The 22,581-nt window shown below is 48.4% G+C and overlaps 1 non-coding gene across 1 annotated transcript; it reads right to left on the reverse strand.

The window, feature by feature from the left end:
- Positions 1-17,225: 17,225 nt before the first annotated feature.
- Positions 17,226-17,379, reverse strand: LOC139278474 (5.8S ribosomal RNA). Its single transcript, XR_011596275.1, has one exon. It is a non-coding gene; the product is annotated as a 5.8S ribosomal RNA (ribosomal RNA).
- Positions 17,380-22,581: the final 5,202 nt, after the last annotated feature.

Here is a 22,581-nt window from a genome sequence, read left to right on the forward strand (position 1 = left end):
CCTATCCATCGTCAACCCTTTAATTATCATTTGCCAGTCTATTCTAGCAATTCATGCCTCATACCGTCGAAGTTACCTTTCCTTCAGTTCAGGACCCTAGTTTCTGAATTAATTGTGTCACTCTCCATCTTAATAAAGAATTCTACCATATTATGGTCACTCTTCCCCAAGGGGCCTCGAACAACAAGATTGCTAATTAGTCCCTTCTCATTACACATCACCCAGTCTAGGATGGCCAGCTCTCTGGTTGGTTCCTCAACATATTGGTCTAGAAAACCATCCCTAATACACTCCAGGAAATCCTCCTCCACTACATTGCTACCAGTTTGGTTAGCCCAGTCAATATGTAGATTAAAGTCGCCCATGATAACTGCTGTACCTTTGTTGCACACATCCCTTATTTCTTGTTTGATGCTGTCCCCAACCTCACTACTATTGTTTGGTGGTCTGTATACAACTCCCACTAGTGTTTTCTGCCCTTTGGTATTCCGCAGCTCCATCTATACCGATTCCACATTATCCAAGCTAATGTTCTTCCTTACTATTGCATTAATTTCCTCTTTAACCACCCCGCCTCCTTTTCCTTTATGTCAATCCTTCCTAAATGTTGAATACCCCTGGATGTTGAGTTCGCAGCCTTGGTCACCCTGGAGCCATGTCTCCGTGATGCCAATTACATCATATCCGTTAACTGCTATCTGTGCAGTTAATTCGTCCACCTTATTCCGAATACTCCTCTGATTGAGGCACAGAGCCTTCAGGCTTGTCTTTTTAACACACTTTGCACCTTTAGAATTTTGCTGTAATGTGGCCCTTTTTGTTTTTTGCCTTGGGTTTCTCTGCCCTCCACTTTTACTATTCTCCTTTCTATCTTTTGCGTATGCCTCCATTTTATTTCCCTCTGTCTCCGTGCATAAGTTCCCATCCCCCTGCCATATTAGTTTAACTCCTCCCCAACAGCATTAGCAAACACTCCCCCTAGGACATCGGTTCTGGTCCTGCCCAGGTGCAGACTATCCGGTTTGTACTGGTCCAACCTGCCCCAGAACCAGTTCCAATGTCCCAGGAATTTGAATCCCTCCCTTCTGCACCACTCCTCAAGCCACTTATTCATCTGATCTATCCTGCGATTCCTACTCTGACTAGCCTTACGCTAAACGTCTGTAAGTCAAAGGTCCTCCAGCAACCTGTTCTCACTGCACAGCACTGCCCTCCAATCATCAAGATCCATGGCGCGGCCCTGGACAACATGGACCATTTCCCATACCTCGGGAGCCTCCTATCAACAAGAGCAGACATTGATGACGAGATTCAACACTGTCTACAGTGCACCAGTGCAGCCTTCGGCCGCCTGAGGAAAAGAGTGTTTGAAGACCAGGCCCTCAAAACTGCCACCAAGCTCATGGTCTAGAGGGCTGTAGTAATACCCGCCCTCCTGTATGACTCAGAGACATGAACCATGTACAGTAGACACCCCAAGTCGCTGGAGAAATATCACCAACGATGCCTCAGCCAGATCCTACAAATCCCTGGGAGGACAGACGCACCCACATTCACATTCTCGACTAGGCCAACATCCCCAGCATTGAAGCACTGACCGCGCTTGATCAGCTTCGCTGGGCAGGCCACATCGTTCGCATGCCAGACACAAGACTCCCAAAGCAAGCGCTCTACTCGGAACTCATCCACGGCAAACATGCCAAAGTGGGGCAGAGGAAATGTTACAGGGACACGGTGTAAGCCTCCCTGAAAAAGTGCAACATCCCCACTGACACCTGGGAGTCCCTGGCCAAAGACCGCCCTAAGTGGAAGCAAATCTTCTTCGATTCCGAGGGACTGCCTATGATGATGATGATGATGATGATGTTGTGAGCACACAACTATGGTATTAATCCTATTGACTATTAAAATATTCGAGGGGCACTGGTGATTAACTAAAAAGCCAGAAGACTAATTGCAGAATACACCAAGTCACAATGGCAACTTCTGGAAATGCATGGCTAATCAATCAGCATATGAAAGAGGAAGACTAATGATTTGGGTATAACCCTTTACCTGACATGTACAGCATTTTTTGTTTGTATTTCAGATATCGAGTATTCATCTCTTTGTCTTTTTTTATCAGTAAAGTAACAACAGTAGAAAATAGTTTACTGCACATTATGTTGTAAAAAATTTTTCTATTGTAATGTAAAGTATGCAAAAAATTGTGCAACAGTAAAGGGTCGAAATTCATTCTGGCCATTTTTGAGGCGGAGTCACCGCCGGAGTGCTGATTTTAGCATGGAATGCTAGGCACAGCCTCAAAGTCCTAAATTCAATTTTCAGGGCCAAAGATGAGAGAGCAGCACTAAAAAGTGGCATTGCACATTCATCCCGTGGCGGCAGTTCAGGAGGCCGACTGAATATCCCGACGGGAGGCTGTCGCCATGCTAGAAAAAAACTGGAAGCAAAGAAAAAGAACTAAAACTTCTCTGTTGCACACACACACTTCCTCACTCTTAAAACTAATGAAAACATGCAGAAATAAATAAAGAGAAAAACTTACCTCAAGGTGATTCTACCCGAGATACGCTCTTTTGCGACTACTTTTTCCAGGCCGTCTGTGTACAAAGCAAATATTTATAAAGCGAATTTCGGCCCCTAAATGTTTAATAATGTTTCACTGTAAATTCCTGACAAGCAAATTAAATATTGTATCATCTGATGTTTACACATTCAGATCTATGTTGCAATCAACAACAATACCCGAAGTCCTACATTACACACAACTCCTTTCATCTTCACAACAACAACAGAAAATGTTCCACATCAAAAGAGCCAGTACATTTCAAAGGCTCCCCATGAAAGCTAAATTTCATTTTTGCTCAAAATATCAGTTAATAGTTCTTTGAACTTATTAATCTTTTTTTCCCCAAGTCCCTCTGTACCGCAACTGGTAGAACTTTTCATGTAACGTAGAGATCGATGCCAACCAGCAGGACAAACATTTAGATTTTACTCACATAAATCAAAATATATATACATTTTCCTGTACATTTCCACACGAGATACTGCCTGTTGTGTATGGAGAAAGAGTCAGACTGAATACAGTGAGCTCAAAGTAACGTGTGACCTTAGTCTTTTATTGCAGGTCTCCAGAGTGCCTCTCCAACCTGTGAAGCCTCCTTAAATACCTGTGCTCCCAAGGGATTATGGGATCCTTGGGAGCCCTCTGGTGGCTGTACAGAGTAAATACAAGTCCACTATATAACAACATTCCCCCGCAAAGTGTAACTATTTACAATGTGAGTCAATCTGGAGCCCTTCTTGCCCTGGTTGATTGTCTCGGTGTGAAAGCTGGTGTTGTTGAATCATTTGTTGGGCCCTTGCTGGGCTGCTGTGCAGCTGGCCTTGCTGGGCTGCCTGGTGTGTTGGGCTCTGCAAGGCTGCTGTGGATGATGGGTTCTGCTTCGTGGTCAACCGTGGTGTCGGTTGCCACTGGTGTGTGTGTTGGGGGTTCAAAAAAGGTAGGGTCCAAGGTGGGTTGCTCAGGGTAGTCCCTGAAACTGAGTTTGATTTGGTCCAAGTGTTTCCAGTGAATGAATCCATTTGAAAGTTTGACCTGAAACACCCTGCTCCCCTCTTTGGCCATGACAGTGCTGGGAAGCTACTTGGGACCTTGTCCATAATTTAAAACAAATTCAGGATCATTGATTTCAATCTCGCATGACACATTTGCGCTATCATGAAATGCACTTTGTTGAAGCCGCCTGCTCTCTACCTGTTCATGTAGATCAGGGTGAACTAACGAGAGCCTTGTCTTGAGTGCTCTTTTCATGAACAGTTCAGCAGGTGGGATCACAGTGAGTGAGTGGGGTCTCATACGGTAGCTAAGCAGGACACTGGATAGGCGAGTCTGCAGTGAGCCTTCAGTTACCCTCTTCAAGCCTTGCTTGATGGTTTGCACTGCTCTCTCTGCCTGACCATTGGATGCTGGTTTAAACGGGGCAGATGTGACATGTTTGATCCCATTACGGGTCATGAATTCTTTGAACTCAGCACTGGTAAAACATGGCCTGTTGTCGCTCACCAGGATATCGGGTAAGCCGTGTGTGGCAAACATGGCCCGCAGGTTTTCAGTAGTGGCACCGGACGTGCTAGCTGACATTATCTCACATTCAATTCACTTGGAGTACGCGTCTACAATCACAAGGAACATTTTACCCAAGAACAGGCCTGCATCATCGACGTGTACCCTAGACCACAGTCTGGAGGCCAAGACCATAAACTTAGCGGCGCCTCCCTGGGTACATTGTTTAACTGCAAGCATGTATTACATCTGTAAACGCAGGACTCTAAGTCCGCATCGATACCGGGCCACCACATGTGGGATCTGGCTATCGCTTTCATCATTACAATGCCTGGGTGGGTACTGTGGAGATCATTGATGAAGGTGTCTCTGCCCTTCTTGGGGACCACTACTCGATTGCCCCTCAGAAGGCAGTCTGCCTGCATAGACATTTCATCTTTGCGCCACTGGAACGGCTTTATCTATTCCTGCATTTCCACTGGGACACTGGACCAGCTCCCGTGAAGCACACAGCTTTTGACTAGAGATAATAAGGGTCCTTGGCTTGTCCAGGCTTTGATCTGCCGGGCAGTGACAGGTGATTGCTCACTCTCAAATGCTTCCATAACCATGGCTAGATCTGCGGGCTGCGCCATTTCCACTCCCGTGTGGGCAATGGCAGCCTACTGAGAGCATCGGCACAGTTTTCTGTGCTTGGCCTGTGGCGGATAGCGTGGTTATATGCGGACAATGTGAGCGCCCATCTCTGTATGCTGGCCAATGCATTGGTATTTATCTCTTTACTCTCGGAAAACAGGGATATAAGTGGCTTATGATCAGTTTCCAATTCTAATTTTAGCCCAAACAGATATTGATGCATTTTCTTTACCCCATAGACACACGGTAACGCTTCTTTTTCAATCATGCTGTAGGCTCTCTCAGCCTTAGACAGACTCCTGGATGCATAAGCAACCGGTTGCATTTTCCCATAATCATTAGCTTCATGCAATACACACCCAACACCATATGACGATGCATCACATGCTAGTACCAAACGCTTACATGGATCATACAACACAAGCAATTTGTTTAAGCATAACAATTTTCTCACTTTTACAAAAGCATTTTCTTGGCTTTTGCCCCAAACCCATTTGCCCCCTTTTTGTTGTAAGAGATGTAGTGGTTCTAGCAGGATGCTGAGACCCGATAAGAAGTTACCAAAGTAGTTCAAGAATCCTAGAAACAACCGCAGCTCCGTTACATTCTGTGGCCTCGATGCTTTCTCGATTGCCTCCGTCTTCACGTTGGTGGGCCTGATGCAGTCCGCCACAATCCTCCTTCCCAGGAACTCCACTTCAGGTGCCAGGAAAACGCAGTTCGAGCATTTTAACCTGAGCCCCATGCGGTTGAGTCGACTAAGAACCTCCTCTAGGTTCTGCAGATGCTCGACTATGTTCAGACCTGTGACCAAGATGTCATCCTGGAAGACCATGGTGTGCGGAACCGACTTCAGTAAACTTTCCATGTTTCTCTGAATTATCGTTGCCACTGATCGGATTCCAAATGGGCATCTGTTATAAACAAAAAGACCTTTGTGCGTGTTGATGCAGGTGAGGGCCTTCGATGATTCCTCCAATTCTTGCGTCATGTAGGCTGAAGTCAGATCCAGCTTCGTGAACGTCTTTCCTCCCACCAGCGTTGCAAAGAGGTCATCGGCTTTTGGTCGTGGGTATTGGTCCTGCAGGGGGAAATGATTGATAGTTATTTTGTAATCACCACAGATTCTGATGGTGCCATCTCCCTTGAGGACTGGGACAATAGGACTGGCCCACTCGTTGAACTCGATCGGTGAAATGATGCCCTCTCGTTGCAGCCGGTCTAGCTCGATCTCTACCTTCTCTCTCATCATGTACGGTACTGCTCTCGCCTTGTGATGGATGGGTCGCGCCCCCGGAATTAGGTGGATCTGCACTTTTGTTCCTTGGAATTTCTCGATGCCTGGTTCGAACAGCGAAGGAAATTTGTTTAAGACCTGGGCACACGAAGTGTCATCAGCGGGCGATAGCGCTAGGACGTCGTCCCAGTTCCAGCGTATCTTTCCCAGCCAGCTCTTGCCATCGCCCGGTACCACGCAGAGTGGTAGCTTGTGCACCGCTCCATCATAAGAGGTCTTTACGATAGCACTGCCGATTACAGGAATCAATTCTTTAGTGTAAGTTCTTAGTTTTGTGCAAATTGGAGCGAAGATTGGCCTTGAGGCCTTGTTGCACCACAACATTTCAAAAGTTTTTTTGCCCATGATGGACTGGCTTGTGCCCGTGTCCAGCTCCATTGACGCCGGGAGTCCATTTAGTTCAACATTCAGCATTATCGGGGGACAATTCGTGGTAAATGTGTGTACCCCATGTACCTCTGCCTCCTCTATCTGAGGCTCTGTTTCATTGTGATCCTCCTCTGCAACATGGTGGTTTGCAGGTTTAACAGGCTAAGCAGCTCGCCTGCACACTTCGTGGAGGTGTCCCATTGTTCCACAGCCCTTGCAAACGTATCCTTTGAATCGGCGTGAATGGAAACGATGATCAGCCCTGCAGCGCCAACAAGATGTTAATGGCCTTGCATTCATTACCCTTAACGGTGGACTCGGAGACATCTGCGGACGTGTAGCTGCAGGTATATGTGACCTGCCCTGTACATTACGATTCGAAAACGACATCACTTTGTTCACAGTACTTGAAGCAGCACTTGTGTGCTGAGAGATTTGCTTAGTATTGTCACTGGTGGCAATGAACGCCTGGGCTATCGCTATGGCCTTACTCAAAGTTGGGGTCTCTACAGTCAAAAGTTTGCGAAGTATGGTTTCGTGGCCAATGCCAAGTACGAAAAAGTCTCTGAGCATGTGCTCCAAATGTCCTTCAAATTCGCAATGTCCTGCAAGGCGTCTTAGCTTGGCGACATAACTCGCCAGTTCCTGGCTTTCAGACCTTTTGTCGGTGTAGAACCGGTACCTCGCCATCAGAACGCTTTCCTTCGGGTTCAAATGCTCTCGGACCAGTGTGCACAAATCATCGTACGATTTCTCTGTGGTTTCGCTGGAGAGAGCAGATTCTTCATGCGGCCATACATTGGTGCCCTACAGACGGTGAGGAGGATCGCCCTTCGTTTGGCAGCGCTCTCTTCGCCATCTAGCTCGTTGGCCACGAAGTTTTGGTCGAGTCGCTCCACAAAAGTTTGCAAATCATTTCCCTCCAAAAATGTCTCCAGGATGCCCACTGTTCTCTGCATCTTTGGGTTCACTACCTGTATCTCGTTGCCAGTTGTTATGTATGGAGAAAGAGTCAGACTGAATACTGTGAGCTCAAAGTAACGTGTGACCGTAGTCTTTTATTGCAGGTCTCCGGAGTGCCTCTCCAACCTGTGAAGCCTCCTTAAATACCTGTGCTCCCAAGGGATTATGGGATCCCTTGGAACTCTGGGGAATGAGCCCTCTGGTGGCTGTACAGAGTAAATACAAGTCCACATATATAACACTTTTTAACATTTTAAAATAAAAAAAACACTCTAGTACCTACTACTTGGGCTCTGTATTGGTGAAGACTTTGGGGCTGAAATTGCCCCCCCTGACCAAGAGTTAGGCGCACTTACCGATCTTTAAGATTTTTATCCATCCTAATCCATGGGGTGGATCTTGCGCCGATACTCACCTCTTTTTTTTGCATTTTCAGTCGGGGCAGTGTGTTAATGAGGGGCGGAAGTGCCGTTGGCGCGGGGCGGCCACCCCAACGAGTCATCATCGTCACACCGCTGCCGCGTCACAACGTTGCTGCGATCTGTGTAAAAGGTTTAGTTTGGTTCACTGGGCCACCAGGGAGGGTTTTCAGCCAGGCCAGTGGCCTAGCACCCAAGAGGGGGGTGCCGAGCTGCCTGTTGGCGGCCTGGCCAAACCTGTGGCCACCATTGTCGGGCCAACCCTGGAGTCGGCCCGACAATTAAAATAAAATGCAGGCGCCGGCAGTGCGCCCTCCCCTTTAAGGGCAGACGTGCCGCTCAGGCGCACATAGCTTCCCGCAGGGGAAACCTGTCAGTAGCACCGACCGGTGGCCGCTCCGCTCCAGCGGGGGTTGGAAAGGGGGTCACCGCCTGTCGGAAGGGGGTTGGCGGGTACCCGATGGGCGGCAACATGGGCAGCAATGGAGCTTAAGGAGGGGGACAATTCTGGCCCCTTTATTTTGCTAGTGGACTCATTTTAGCTGGGAACTTGTATTCATCATTCAAGGTGAAGGGACAAGTGATTGACTTAGTTTATGATTCTGAAGCATTTGGATAGAGGGTTGCAGTTTCCTTCAGGCATTGAAACTGCTATGATAATAGACTTGGTTTTATAAAGTCAAAGAGCAAGGAAAAAGATCATTCTCTTGCAGTTAATGCTGCTGCCTTATTTAGGATGGTTCTTAGGATATATTAATTAGGAGGGAGTGAGAACTAGGAGAAAAGCCAAGCTCCAATTAGTATAGGTAGCAGCTGGGCTGGGGGTATCTTCTACTTCTGAAGTGGAGAGTCGATGGAGCCGAAATTGACCCCCTCCTTAAGCTCCATTACAGCCTCAAAGAGGTGTTAATGGAGCGGATAGGCCTTACTGAGGGGGGTCAGATGGATGGCCCGACCCTTCTTATATTGGGCTGGGAGTGGCAGGAACGGGTTTCCACGCACACGTGTTACCGGCCTGTTGGGCACGCGCTGACCCCCATCCGACGGGCGGGCGGCGCCCCCTTCCGAGCCCTGCGGGAAATTGCCTCACGGGAGCGGTGCCGCTGGCGAATGGTGCCACTGCGGGAAACTGTGTGTGCCTGGGCGATGCATCCGCCCTTAAAGGGGAGGGCGTGCTGCCACGGTTGCACTCTTAATTTAATTGTCGGCCGACTACCAGGTCGGCCTGACAATGGTGGGCACGGGTTTGGTCGGGCCACAAACAGGCAGCCTGGTAACCCCTCTTGGATGCCAGGCCACTGGCCTGGCCGAAACCCTCCCTGGTTGACCAGTTGGCCTAATTAAATCCCATGCAGGGTCCGCAGCAGCTCTTCTCGTTAACTGAATGTGAGGGACGCTGATGACTGAGACAGTCGGCCGCCTCGCTCCGAGGGCATTTCCACCCCTCAACACCGCCCCGACAGGAATAAAACACCAAAGAGGTGAATATCGGTCCAAACTGTGCTCCAGTCCAGGAGCTGGAGACAGACCTAAGGAATCGGTGCGTGCGCTTACTTTCTGGTCCAGGGCAATTATGGTCCCGATGTGTTCTGGTGAGTTGTGAGTACACCTCTGTTGGGTTAGTCACCTTATTCTGATGCAGACTGGGTGCATCCTTGACATATTTCAAAGAGCTAACGTATCCGTAAGTGGTTGACCAAATATTAACCACTTAATTACTGGAGTCACAGGTTGAGTTTTCTGTTCAGCTCGTTACCTGTATGCTTTTGAACAACAACAACTTGTATTTATATAGTGCCTTTAATGTAAGTTAATGTAACGATAAATGGCAAATTACACTCATGCCACACAAGTTCCAGGCAATGACCATCTCCAACAAGCGAGAGTCTAGCCACCTCCTCTTGATATTCAACGGCATTACCATCACTGTATTGCCCACCATCAATATTCTGGGTGTCACCATTGACCAGAAACTTAACTGGACTAGTCACATAAATACTGTGGTAACAAGAGCGGATCAGAGGCTGGGTATTCTGCGGCATGTGTCTCACCTCCTGACTCCCCAAAGACTTTCCACCATTTACAAAGCACAAGTCAGGACTGTGATGGAATATTCTCCACTTGCCTGGATGAGTGCAGCTCCAACAACACTAAAGAAGCTCAATACCATCCAGGACAAAGCAGCCCGTTTGATTGGCACCCCATCCATCACCTTAAACATTCATTCTCTCCACCACCGGCAGACCGTGGCTGCAGTGTGTACCATCTACAAGATACACTGCAGCAACTCACCAAGGCTTCTTCAGCAGCATCTCTAAAACCCGTGACCTCTACCACCTAGAAGGACAAGGGCAGCAGGTACATGGGAGCACCATCACCTGCAAGTTCCTCTCCAAGTTACACACCATCCTGACTTGGAAATATATTGCCGTTCCTTCATCGTCACTGGGTCAAACTCCTAGAACTCCCTCCCTAACAGCACTGTGGGAGTACCTTCACTGCATGGACTGCAGCGGTCCAAGAAGGGTTCTCACCGCCCCCCTTCTTAAGGACAATTAGGAATGGGCAATAAATACTGTCTTGTCAGCGATGCCCACATCCCAGGAATGAATAAAAAAAAAACATCATTGGGGAGAGGGAAGAACGGTACTCCACAGGTTTCCAATCTGTCAACTGCAGAGGAGGAAGCGCTGGAGATCAGTGATGTTTTGGCATACCTGGCCATCAGAGATGGGGAGATGGGAATGTTTATATAGGGCCTTTCACTTAGGACATCCCAAAGTGCTTTACAGCCAATTAAAGAATTAAAAAAAATTTGATCACTGAATTCAATTAAAAGGGAGGGCCACCGTGTGCTCTGCAGTCCATTTGGCGGCCACCAGGGATGCCCTCGACTGGGCCAATAGCCCGGCACCCAAAACAATGTGCCGGGCTGCAGGATGGTGGGCCTAATCAAGACGAGGGCCACCATTGTCAGGCCGACAGGAGAGTCGGCCAACTGTAAAATATGGTGGCCCATGTGCAAATGACCTCTTTAAGCGGAGCCCCGGCGACAGATGTCCGCTAGCTTCACGACCCATGAAGCTGGCAGTGATATCGGCCGGTGCCAACCTCGCTGCCTGCGGAGAGATTTCCCCCACGGGGTGCAGAGGGGTCGGCGTGGGGCATAGAGGTGTCGGTGCGCACGGCGATGACATCATCGTGCGCCCACCCAGGGTACAAATCGCGGGGCGCGCTGCTGATGGCACGTCACCCCCAAACCTCCAGGGCAATTTCCCCAGAGGCCCTAGCCCCTTTCATAGCCCCTTTCCCCGGGCGATAACCTCATTGTGCCCCATTAGTGCCCCCCGGAAGTGCTAATGGGGCTATAAAAAAGAGCAATTTCGCCCCCTCTGATTTTAGTAGTGTTGGTTGAAGGATAAATATTGGCCAGAACACCGGGGAGAATTCCTCTGCTTTTCTTCGAAGTAGTGCCATCCACCTGGGAGGGCAGACTGAGCCTTGGTTTAACATCTCATCCAAAAGTTAAATATCAGCAGCCCATACGTCATACAATACCCTGTCATGTTGAATTGATTTCGACAGCACGTGAAATATGATCATCTTCATAATGATAAGTTACAACATACTTACCTTACCTGTATTAAATCATATCCTTTTACTCCACCAGGCTCTTCACACATGCAGCAGGCATTCATAGACCTCACGGACAATGAATCCTCAGAGGAGCTGATTCCTTCTGAGGATGCCATGTTACCATGCACCAGCTCAAATACTCACAATTCGGTGAGACCAGTTAGACAGATAGTTGGGTTTTCAGCTGGTGACTCACACTTCACAAGTGAGCAAGACCATATGATGGTGGCAGGGACAGCAGTGGAGAGTCTGCGCGGAGGGTGCTGTACCCATAGGGCATTGATGAAAAGGATAATCAATGAGGAGCAGCAGAGAATGTGCAATGAACTGACAGACTTTCCAAACACACTGGCCATGATTGCAGAGAGAATGGAGCAGTCCGCCTCAAGCATGAGTGGGATGATGTCGCAGGGCATTGCGACAACGTTTTCTTGCGCGGATAGAGTGGCCAACTCCGTAGAACATCAAACGCAGCAATCAAATGAGTCCATGCAGGCCTTGACCATGGCTGTGCACATTCTGGATGCCAACATGTCTGCCGCCTTAAATAGGGTGACAGATACCTTAGCCTTGGCCTTACAGCACCTCACTGATCTGCACCAAAGTGCTCTTCAGTAGAGTGGTAGCAGTGAAGTGTGACCAGGGATCATGATGAAAGGAGACATGATAGTGGAGCCTTCCCACTTCCCACCCATTGCCACCCGTACCCCACTCACCCCCTCTACACACCTCCAGTCAGTACTCATCATGCTGTCTCCTCTCCTGATGGCCGGTTCTGCCTCTGCACAGGTGTAGTGGCGCAGTCTTTGGTGGGGACCTCACGGGTTCCAAAACCCAGAGGTTGTCGACCAAAAGCATCTCAGCACTCAGAGCAGGGATCTGAGCATCCTGCCTCTATCTCTGCTGAAGCCACAGGGGCTGCTCCATGTAGGAGCGGTAGGAAAAACAAGAGTAACACTTTGTAGATGCACAAGGTTATACACATGGATGTATGAGAACATTTTATCTTGTGAAGTTTCTGTTCTTTAGTAGAATCACATAAATGCTATTAGTTTGCACCACTTTCCTGTTTTGCCAATCCTTGGTTGCTGGCTGGCATGTCTCCTTTTAACTTGCATGATGATAAATGGGAAGCTATGAATTGATGGGGACCAATGGAGAGATATGCAAGGGTGGTTGGTTGTTTGCAGGACTGCTTTGTGTTGAGGGGGGCAGAACGAGTGGCTGTTGCATGTGGTTCTGACATCGGTCCACCGATGCAATCTAAATGAACCTTGCCTTAATAAGGGCATCCCTGGCATCCTGGGCAGTAAAGTGAGCAGCTGGTGCTGCATTGTCCTCATCAGCTTCCTCCACCTTCTCTTCCTCCTTAGAATCATCTGCGCACTTCGCCTGATTTCTCCTGCAGGTTCAAACGTCGCTGCTGCCAATGTTTTTCAGAGCTTACCACACCATTTTGAACACCCTATCTGGTGCTCACTGAAGGGCATCTCCAGATCTTTCTAGCCACCTGAAATGCATCTTCAGCATTTCGTTAAAATTAGTTCCGGGATGTGGGCTTGACTGGCAAGGCCAGCATTTACTGCCCATCCCTAATTGCCCTTGAGAAGGTGGTGGTGAGCCGCCTTCTTGAACCGTTGCAGTCCTTGTGGTGAAGGTCGGCGAGAGGTGCGTGGTGAGGCGTGAGTTCCGGGGTCGGCAAGAGGCCTATAAAGGCCCAACGCAGCGGCAGTTGGGAGCAGCGTCGGCGAGAGGTGCGTGGGGAGGCGAGGGCCCTATAAAAGCCCAGCTTGTGCAGCTACAGGGAGAAGGCAAAAAAGAAGTAGAAAGAAACAGAAAGGTGACGTCACAGCCAAGGGGGTAATTGATTGGCTGGTGATTGGTGAGTAGTTTTTCTTTTTTCTCTTCTATATCAGAGAGTAAACTTTAGCATTGTTGTTGCCAATTTAAGTGGATCTAAGGGTTAAGTCATGGCAGGAGAGCTCGGTCACGTGATATGCTCCTTCTGTACCATGTGGGAACTCAGGGACACTTTTGGTGTCCCTGACGACTACGTGTGCAGGAAGTGTATCCGCCTCCAGCTCCTGACAGACCGCGTTGCGGAATTGGAGCTGAGGGTGGATTCACTCTGGAGCATCCACGATGCTGAGAATGATGTGAGTAGCACGTGTAGCGAGTTGGTCTTACTGCAGGTGAAGGATCCACAGCCAGCTAGGGAATGGAAGACCAGCAGGAAGAGCAGTGCAAGGAAGGTAGTGCAGGGGTCCCCTGCGGTCATCCCCCTGCAAAACAGATACACCGTTTTGAGTACTGTTGAGGGGGATGACTCATCAGGGGAGGGCAGCAGCAGCCAAGTTCATGGCACCATGGCTGGCTCTGCTGCATAGGAGGGCAGAAAAAAGAGTGGGAGAGCAATAGTGATAGGGGATTTGATTGTAAGGGGAATAGATAGGCGTTTCTGCAGCCGCAACTGAGACTCCAGGATGGTATGTTGCCTCCCTGGTGCAAGGATCAAGGATGTCTCGGAGCGGGTGCCGGATATTCTGAAAAGGGAGGGTGAACAGCCAGTTGTCGTGGTGCACATTAGTACCAACGATATAGGTAAAAAAAAAGGGATGAGGTCCTACGAGACGAATTTAAGGAGCTAGGAGCTAAATTAAAACGTAGGACCTCAAAAGTAGTAATCTCAGGATTGCTGCCAGTGCCACGTGCAAGTCAGAGTAGGAATCGCAGGATAGCTCAGATGAATACGTGGCTTGAGCAGTGGTGCAGCAGGGAGGGATTCAAATTCCTGGGGCATTGGAACCGGTTCTGGGGGAGGTGGGACCAGTACAAACCGGACGGTCTGCATGTGCTGTTGGGAGTGTTTGCTAGTGCTGTTGGGAAGGAGTTAAACTTATATGGCAGGGGGATGGGAACCAATGCAGGGAGACAGAGGGAAACAAATAGGAGACAAAAGCAAAAGACAGAAAGCAGATGAGTAAAAGTGGAGGGCAGAGAAACCCAAGGCAAAAAACAAAAAAGGCCACAGAATATTAAGGGGCTGCAGGAGGGGTCAAAACTAAAAATCATGGTTTAAAAACTAGTATTAAAACACTCTACCTAAACGCACGCAGCATTCGAAATAAAGTTAATGAGTTGACGGCACAAATCATTACAAATGGGTATGATTTGGTGGCCATTACAGAAACGTGGTTGCAGGGTGGCCAAGACTGGGAATTAAACATACAGGGGTATCTGACAATTCGGAAAGATAGACAAGAAGGGAAAGGAGGTGGAGTAGCTCTGTTAATAAAGGATGATATCAGGGCAGTTGTGAGAGATGATATTGGCTCTAAGGAACAAAATGTTGAATCATTGTGGGTGGAGATTAGAGATAGTAAGGGGAAAAAGTCACTGGTGGGTGTAGTTTATAGGCCCCCAAATAATAGCTTCACGGTGGGGCGGGCAATAATCAAGGGAATAATGGAGGCATGTGAAAAAGGAACGGCAGTAATCATGGGGGATTTTAATCTACATATGGATTGGTCAAATCAAATCGCACAGGGTAGCCTGGAGGAGGAATTCTTAGAATGCTTACGGGAATGTTTCTTAGAACAATATGTATCAGAACCTACAAGGGAGAAGGCTATCTTAGATCTGGTCCTGTGTAATGAGACAGGAATAATAAACGATCTCCTGGTAAAAGATCCTCTCGGAATGAGTGATCACAGTATGGTTGAATTTGTAATACAGATTGAGGGTGAGGAAGTTGTGTCTCAAATGAGCGTACGATTCTTAAACAAAGGGGACTACAGTGGGATGAGGGCAGAGTTGGCTAAAGTAGACTGGAAACATAGACTAAATGGTGGCACAATTGAGGAACAGTGGAGGACTTTTAAGGAGCTCTTTCATAGTGCTCAACAAAAATAAATTCCAGTGAAAAAGAAGGCCGGTAAGAGAAGGGATAACCAGCCGTGGATAACCAAGGAAATAAAGGAGAGTATCAAATTAAAAACCAATGCATATAAGGTGGCCAAGGTTAGTGGGAAAATAGAAGATTGGGAAAATTTTAAACGACAGCAAAGAATGACTAAGAAAGCAATAAAGAAAGGAAAGATAGATTACGAAGGTAAACTTTCGCAAAACATAAAAACGGATAGTAAAAGCTTTTACCGATATATAAAACGGAAAAGAGTGACTAAAGTAAATGTTGGTCCCTTAGAAGATGAGAAGGGGGATTTAATAATGGGAAATGTGGAAATGGCTGAGACCTGAAACAATTATTTTGCTTCGGTCTTCACAGTGGAAGACACAAAAACCATGCCAAAAATAGCTGGTCACAGGAATGTGGGAAGGGAGGACCTTGAGACAATCACTATCACTAGGGGGGTAGTGCTGGACAGGCTAATGGGACTCAAGGTATGGCGGGACTGACCTATCAAGAAAGACTAAATCAACTGGGCTTGTATTCACTGGAGTTCAGAAGAATGAGAGGGGACCTTATAGAAACGTTTAAAATTCTGATGGGTTTAGACAGGTTAGATGCAGGAAGAATGTTCACAATGTTGGGGAAGTCCAGAACCAGGGATCACAGTCTAAGGATAAGGGGTAAGCCATTTAGGACCGAGATGAGGAGAAACTTCTTCACCCAGAGAGTGGTGAACCTATGGAATTCTCTACCACAGAAAGTTGTTGAGGCCAATTCACTAAATATATTCAAAAAGGAGTTAGATGTAGTCCTTAATACTAGGGGGATCAAGGGGTATGGCAAGAAAGCAGGAATGGGGTACTGAAATTACATGTTCAGCCATGAACTCATTGAATGGCGGTGCAGGCTAGAAGGGCCGAATGGCCTACTCCTACACCTATTTTTTATGTTTCTATGTTTCTACAAGTCCCCTGGTCCTGATGAAATGCATCCCAGGGTATTAAAAGAGATGGCGGAAGCTATAGCAGATGCATTCGTTATAATCTACGAAAATTCTCTGGACTCTGGGGAGGTACCATTGGATTGGAAAGCAGCTAATGTAACGCCTCTATTTAAAAAAGGGGGCAGACAAACGGCAGGTAACTATAGGCTGGTTAGTTTAACATCTGTAGTGGGGAAAATGCTTGAAACTATCATTAAGGAAGAAATAGTGGGACATCTAGATAGGAATAGTGCAATCAAGCAGACGCAACTTGGATTCATGAAGGGTAAATCATGTTTAACTAATTTACTGGAATTCTTTGAGGATATAACGAGCATGGTGGATAGAGGTGTACCGATGGATGTGGTGTATTTAGATTTCCAAAAGGCATTCGATAAGGTGCCACACAAAAGGTTACTGCAGAAGATAAAGGTACGCGGAGTCAGAGGAAATGTATTAGAATGGATAGAGAATTGGCTGGCTAACAGAAAGCAGAGAGTCGGGATAAATGGGTCCTTTTCGGGTTGGAAATCGGTGGTTAGTGGTGTGCCACAGGGATTGGTGCTGGGACCACAACTGTTTACAATATACATAGATGATCTGGAAGAGGGGACAGAGTGTAGTGTAACAAAATTTGCAGATGGCACAAAGATTCGTGGGAAAGCGGGTTGTGTAGAGGACACAGAACGGCTGCAAAGAGATTTGGATAGGTTAAGCGAATGGGCTTAGGTTTGGCAGATGGAATACAATGTCGGAAAGTGTGAGGTCATCCACCTTCGGAAAAAAAAACAGTAAAAGGGAATATTATTTGAATGGGGAGAAATTACAACATGCTGCGGTGCAGAGGGACCTGGGGGTCCTTGTGCATGAAACTCTTTTTGATTCCAGCCGCGCTCCCGCCTTCACCCGACGGCAAAGGCGAGTGCGATTGATCGTACAAGCGACCCTCAGACAGGCGTAGCCCCGGGAGGAACCCGGGGCCGCAAAGTGCGTTCAAAGTGTCGATGATCAATGTGTGCTGCAATTCACATTAATTCTCGCAGCTAGCTGCGTTCTTCATCGACGCACGAGCCGAGTGATCCACCGCTAAGAGTTGTTCGTTTTTTTTTTCGGCTTGCTTTTCCTCCCCGGAGGGCCAAGCCCGGACCGCCCAACGCTTCTCCTCCCTTCCAACGAGGGTCGGGTGGAAGCCCCAGCCTGCAACGGCCCGGAGGTGTCAATCAGTCGATCATCAAATGACAAGGGTTGCACCGAGATGAATCCCAAAAAGTTAGTTTGCAGGTGCAGCAGGTAATCAGGAAGGCGAATGGAATGTTGGCCTTCATTGCAAGAGGGATGGAGTACAAAAGCAGGGAGGTCCTGCTGCAACTGTATAGGGTATCGGTGAGGCCACACATGGAGTACTGCATGCAGTTTTGGTCGCCTTACTTAAGGAAGGATATACTGGCTTTGGAGGGGGTACAGAAACAATTCATTAGGCTGATTCCGGAGATGAGGGGGTTGCCTTATGATGATAGATTGAGTAGACTGGGTCTTTACTCGTTGGAGTTCAGAAGGATGAGGGGTGATTTTATAGAAACATTTAAAATCATGAAAGGGATAGACAAGATAGAAGCAGAGAGGTTGCTTGCACTGGTCAGGGAGACTAGAACTCGGGGGCACAGCCTCAAAATATGGGGTAGCCAATTTAAAACCGAGTTGAGAAGGGATTTCTTCTCCCAGAGGGTTCTGAATCTGTGGAATTCTCTGCTCAAGGAAGCAGTTGAGGCTAGCTCATTGAATGTATTCAAGTCACAGATAGATTTTTAACCAATAAGGGAATTAAGGGTTACGGAGAGCGGGCAGGTAAGTGGAGCTGAGTCCACGGCCAGATCAGCCATGATCTTGTTGAATGGCGGAGCAGGCTCGAGGGGCTAGATGGCCTACTCCTGTAAGGGGTTTTCACAGGGTTGTTGTTGTGCCTTGGGTGTCTCTCTCTGGGCTTCTGCCCTCACAGCTTATGCCTGGCCTGTGAGGTACCCTGAGTGCTGCAAGAGCACCCCTGGAGAGACTGTGTCCACAGCTTATGAAGGGGGTTTTGAGACTCGTGCGTCCCCACAGCTTATGCCTAGCCTGTGAGGCACCTGTGAGTGTCAAACACTTCTAACCCCTTCTTCCCTAGCCTGTGACACACAGTTGAGCGTTTTCGAGGCGCTCCTAGCTTCCCTTACACGGTTCTGACATAAGACTCACGATCAGGAGATGTAATACAATAGAACTGAGACAAGGTGATTCCAAGAGGAACTTTAGGCTTCCAATTTATTTGGCAAGGTGTAACTCAACAAACAGCAACACACCAACAAAACAATCCCCCTAAATCCCACTAAACGGACACAACGAAAATCTTTACACCAGTTTAGCAGTACAATGCCCAACCTCCCACCTTTCCTGGCCTAACTAAGTTGGGAGTTCTGGGGACCAGAGGTTATACTCACTACTGTGCCTTCCGCAGTCTGGTGGTTTGTCTCTTCTATCTTTGGTGTCTTCGGACACTGGTTTTCCTTCAGTGTCGAGAGGCCTGTGGTTGTGGTTGTTGAATCACGAGGGCAGGGAAAATCATCACTCCTCTATACCACTACGTCAGAAACCCCTTTTTTATAGCCAGATTATCCAGTCCGCCTCTCCTGCTGAAGTCGATTCTTCTCATTGGTGGACTTTTGATTTTGAAAAATGCAGCAGTTTGAGGTTTTTAGGTTTCTTTCCCACTGATCCTAACCTACTCAAGGTTTGAGTGGGTGTTGATTGCATTGGCCTCCTGTAGCCATTGTGCTAGTCTGGCCTGAGCCAGATATTTCTATGCCTGATAAAAAGGTGTTGGAATATGTATGTGGCATTGTTTAAATGCTAATGTTTTCAAGGGGCAAGTTTCGAGGGTATACAGTTCCCAGACAATTTGATTAGTTCCAATGTCCAAACTGGCCCTTTTGATATTGACTCCACCCCTTTTCTTGCAGACCTTTAAAAAAATCCCAAATTCGATTAAAGTTCGTAGTTTCTTCCATGTGCACTTTAGGATTTCAAACTTTCTGGTAGATAGTTCCAAATTAAATTCCCTTTCCTATGAGTCCAAACACTGGGGGGGGTCTCCATTTGTGTCCCAAAGTTTTCCTTCCATCGGTTTCAATTCACAGCACAGACTGATCCCACAGCCCTTTTCCTTCTGGGTAAAATGAGGGGGTTTTCGTCCTCCCCTACATAATCCCCCATCTGACACAGTCAGACACCACTCGAGTGTGTCAAAGTTCAGGGTGGTGAGAAAACCCTAGGTCTCCCAAATTGCCCAACTTTCCCCAGTTTAACTCTAAACTGATCCCGTCGATATATATCGTAATTCCTTTTAACGCGGTACTAAACACAGAAATCCAACAGGTTACAATACACGACAGCAACATACATATATGTACTTAAGGTTACAGCAGTAATTGTACATTGAGTCTCATTTCGGTCTCAAACGTAAAACAAAGAAACCTGCCCTGCAAACTCCCCAGGAGCCATGTATGAAAAACGCAGTCATCCCTGGAAATAACAAAACCGCCTAAGTGTCGCGGTCAAACTTTGTTTACACGCCTTGAGTGTTTAGCAATGGCTCTCCTGGCTGTGTAGTAGCCTGAGGAACTGCGTTCTTTTTCTTTTTCTCCTGAGCTTACAGCTTGTAACTAGCAGATACGCTACAATCAGGAGTTGGCCGATTACTAAGGCATGCGATCCCACCCGGATCCATGCAGGTATGTCTGCCCGTATTCCCAAATCCCACCATGCTGGGGGTTTAATCTGGGCAATCTCCCCTGCTAGAATTTCAGTTTTCTGCTCCATGGTGTAAAAATGTTTTTGAGACAAATCCACTGCCTGGAGGAGGGCTGTAAGTTTCTCAGGTAGTGGGGCAATGGGATAGCCAAACTGGGCGACATATTGTTGTAAATGGCTGAGGTTGTTTTGTACCGTGAGGTGAATCGTGGAAGGTTCAGGGATGGGTGTGATTCTGGTGTGTGCCACTTGAACCTCTGCCCTGGGTTTAAAGCAAAAGCTGCTGTACGGAATTGGACACCACCTTCCCGGTCCGTGTTCATACCGTTGGGCACTTGTGGTGACACAATATGTCCCACCGCTTACATATGCTACCTGTGGAGGCATGTGGTTAGGGGCCATTACCTCCATTGTGCAATTGATAGGCTCTGCCCCAGCAGTGCTGAACCCGCATTGTGGCCTTGCTAAAGTGTTCAAGTGCTGGGGGCACAGGATTACCTGTGCTCCCCTGCTCCGACAACCCGAGAGGTCTGTACCTGTCACAGTGTGCTCCCACATTGTGACATAAGGTGGGACCTCTTGGAATCGAACATGCACCCCTCCACGAATGATTCCCACATTCTCCATTCGGTACAGGGGTGCTGGTCGTGGGGACGCCCCCATCACGGGCATCCTGACCACCACACCCATGATGGTATGATTTGACTTTCCACAGTCCACCGGTACCGGGTAGGCTTCCGATGCTACACGAACTCAAAACATTATCGTAAGGGTGCAGTGCTGTTAAGTGCTGGTTGCTGATCCAGGAGGGGACCTGTCCCTGTCTCAGATCCTCGAGGTTACTCCGTCCCTCTCCCAGCAACCAGGCCCCATAGAGCACGCACACCTCATTTTGGGCGGCTTGATCGGAGGCGCTTCTATCCTCCCGAATCAAGGCGTTTACAGCCCTGGCCTGCGCCTCCAATTGAGAGATAATCTCCTTTAAGTGAACTGTCATTGCCACCTCTTCATGGAGCGCGGATCCCACTATGGTATTCTCGTCCCCCAGGACTTTGCGCAGCTGATTCTTTAACCCATTTATCTGGAGGGCCAGCTGCATGTTATCCAAACTGTTTATGGCAGACGCCCCGGTGTTAAACCCCGTAAGAATGTCATTTAAAGTGCCACGCTTCTGCCTGCCCGGTTCGGCCCTATCCCACTGTTTATACAAGTCTGCCACTCTCACATCCCCAAAGTCCAGTTCATTGAACTTCCGGAACATCTCCCGCAGCAGAGCCTGGTATAACAGCTCGGTTTCCCGGGGACACCACGTAGGTAGGCGGACTTCTGTCAGATTTAGCACCACTGATGCCACTGCGTAGTGTACCCCCTGATAAAATAGTTTCTCGGTAGGGACCAACACTAAACCATTCCCCGGCCCCCTGGTTGTTGTCGGGCACTCGTGTGGGATGGTGGGCTTGGCCGTGGTTGGGGGTTTTCTTTCCTGAACTACAAGTTCGGTGGCGTTTACTGGTACCCGGGGATTGGGGATCACACACGCCTCCCCGCTGCGATCCCATACCACCCCATCCCCAACATCCTGCCACCACCTATAAAAAGCAATGGAGACACCCTCTGAACACACGCGAGTGGATCCCCACATACACAAATAAATTCCTTGGTCTTACGCCCACCATTTCTCCCAGCACACCGTGACCCCGCCAGATGACCCCATGATGGTTCGGTAGGTATCATTATCCAGACGTTCCCAGTCCGAGTATCGGTCTCCCATGTTCCCCTTGAGCTTTCTGAGCCACCACCACCGTCCCAGAGGTATGTCCCCTTGGCAAGTTAGGCATACTTTCCTGCCTTCTGTCACTCTCACTCTGGAAGTGGCCACAGTGATCTCTGGGCAGTGGACGGAGGCCTCTCCGTAGGTAAAGTCCTTATGGTTGGAGTACTTGGTGGAGTTCGATCCCAACCACCCAGGCCATTTCCCCTCATGGGAGTAGGTGACCCGGCCATCCGCCACCGGAGTCCCTTCTCCTGTGGTCACTGTCGGCGCTCTGCCCCCGGAGCATCCGAAAACCAGGGAGTCCTCGGTGTCCCCTCGGTGCCCGGTGCAGATCCTTAGCGATACCAGCATCACTAACGTCCAGTAGGGAGGTGTTGACATCTGAAAGGCAAGAAGAACATGGCCTTGCCTTGAGAGACCTCTCCAGGCTCGGCCCGCGTAACATGTTCCAAACACAAAAATGCTGTACCCAACCTTCACTGCCTTACCTAAACACATATACTCACAACACAAAGTAACAAAACAGGAAGGGAAAATATACACACCGCCACCCATCCCCGGGTGGCCAGGCTATATCCTGTCACTGTACAGGCGTTGTCGACCACTTGGCTGACCGTACCCTGGGGACCAGGATGTCCTCCGCTGAGGGGCTCGTATGGTCCCCCTTAATGAGTCTTGTGCTGCCCTCCAAGGCCCTCCCGAGCCCCGGATAATCGGTGGGAGACCCTTGCTAGCGCAAC

Source organism: Pristiophorus japonicus, chromosome 1, assembly GCF_044704955.1.
Source record: "Pristiophorus japonicus isolate sPriJap1 chromosome 1, sPriJap1.hap1, whole genome shotgun sequence".
Taxonomy (NCBI): domain Eukaryota; kingdom Metazoa; phylum Chordata; class Chondrichthyes; family Pristiophoridae; genus Pristiophorus; species Pristiophorus japonicus.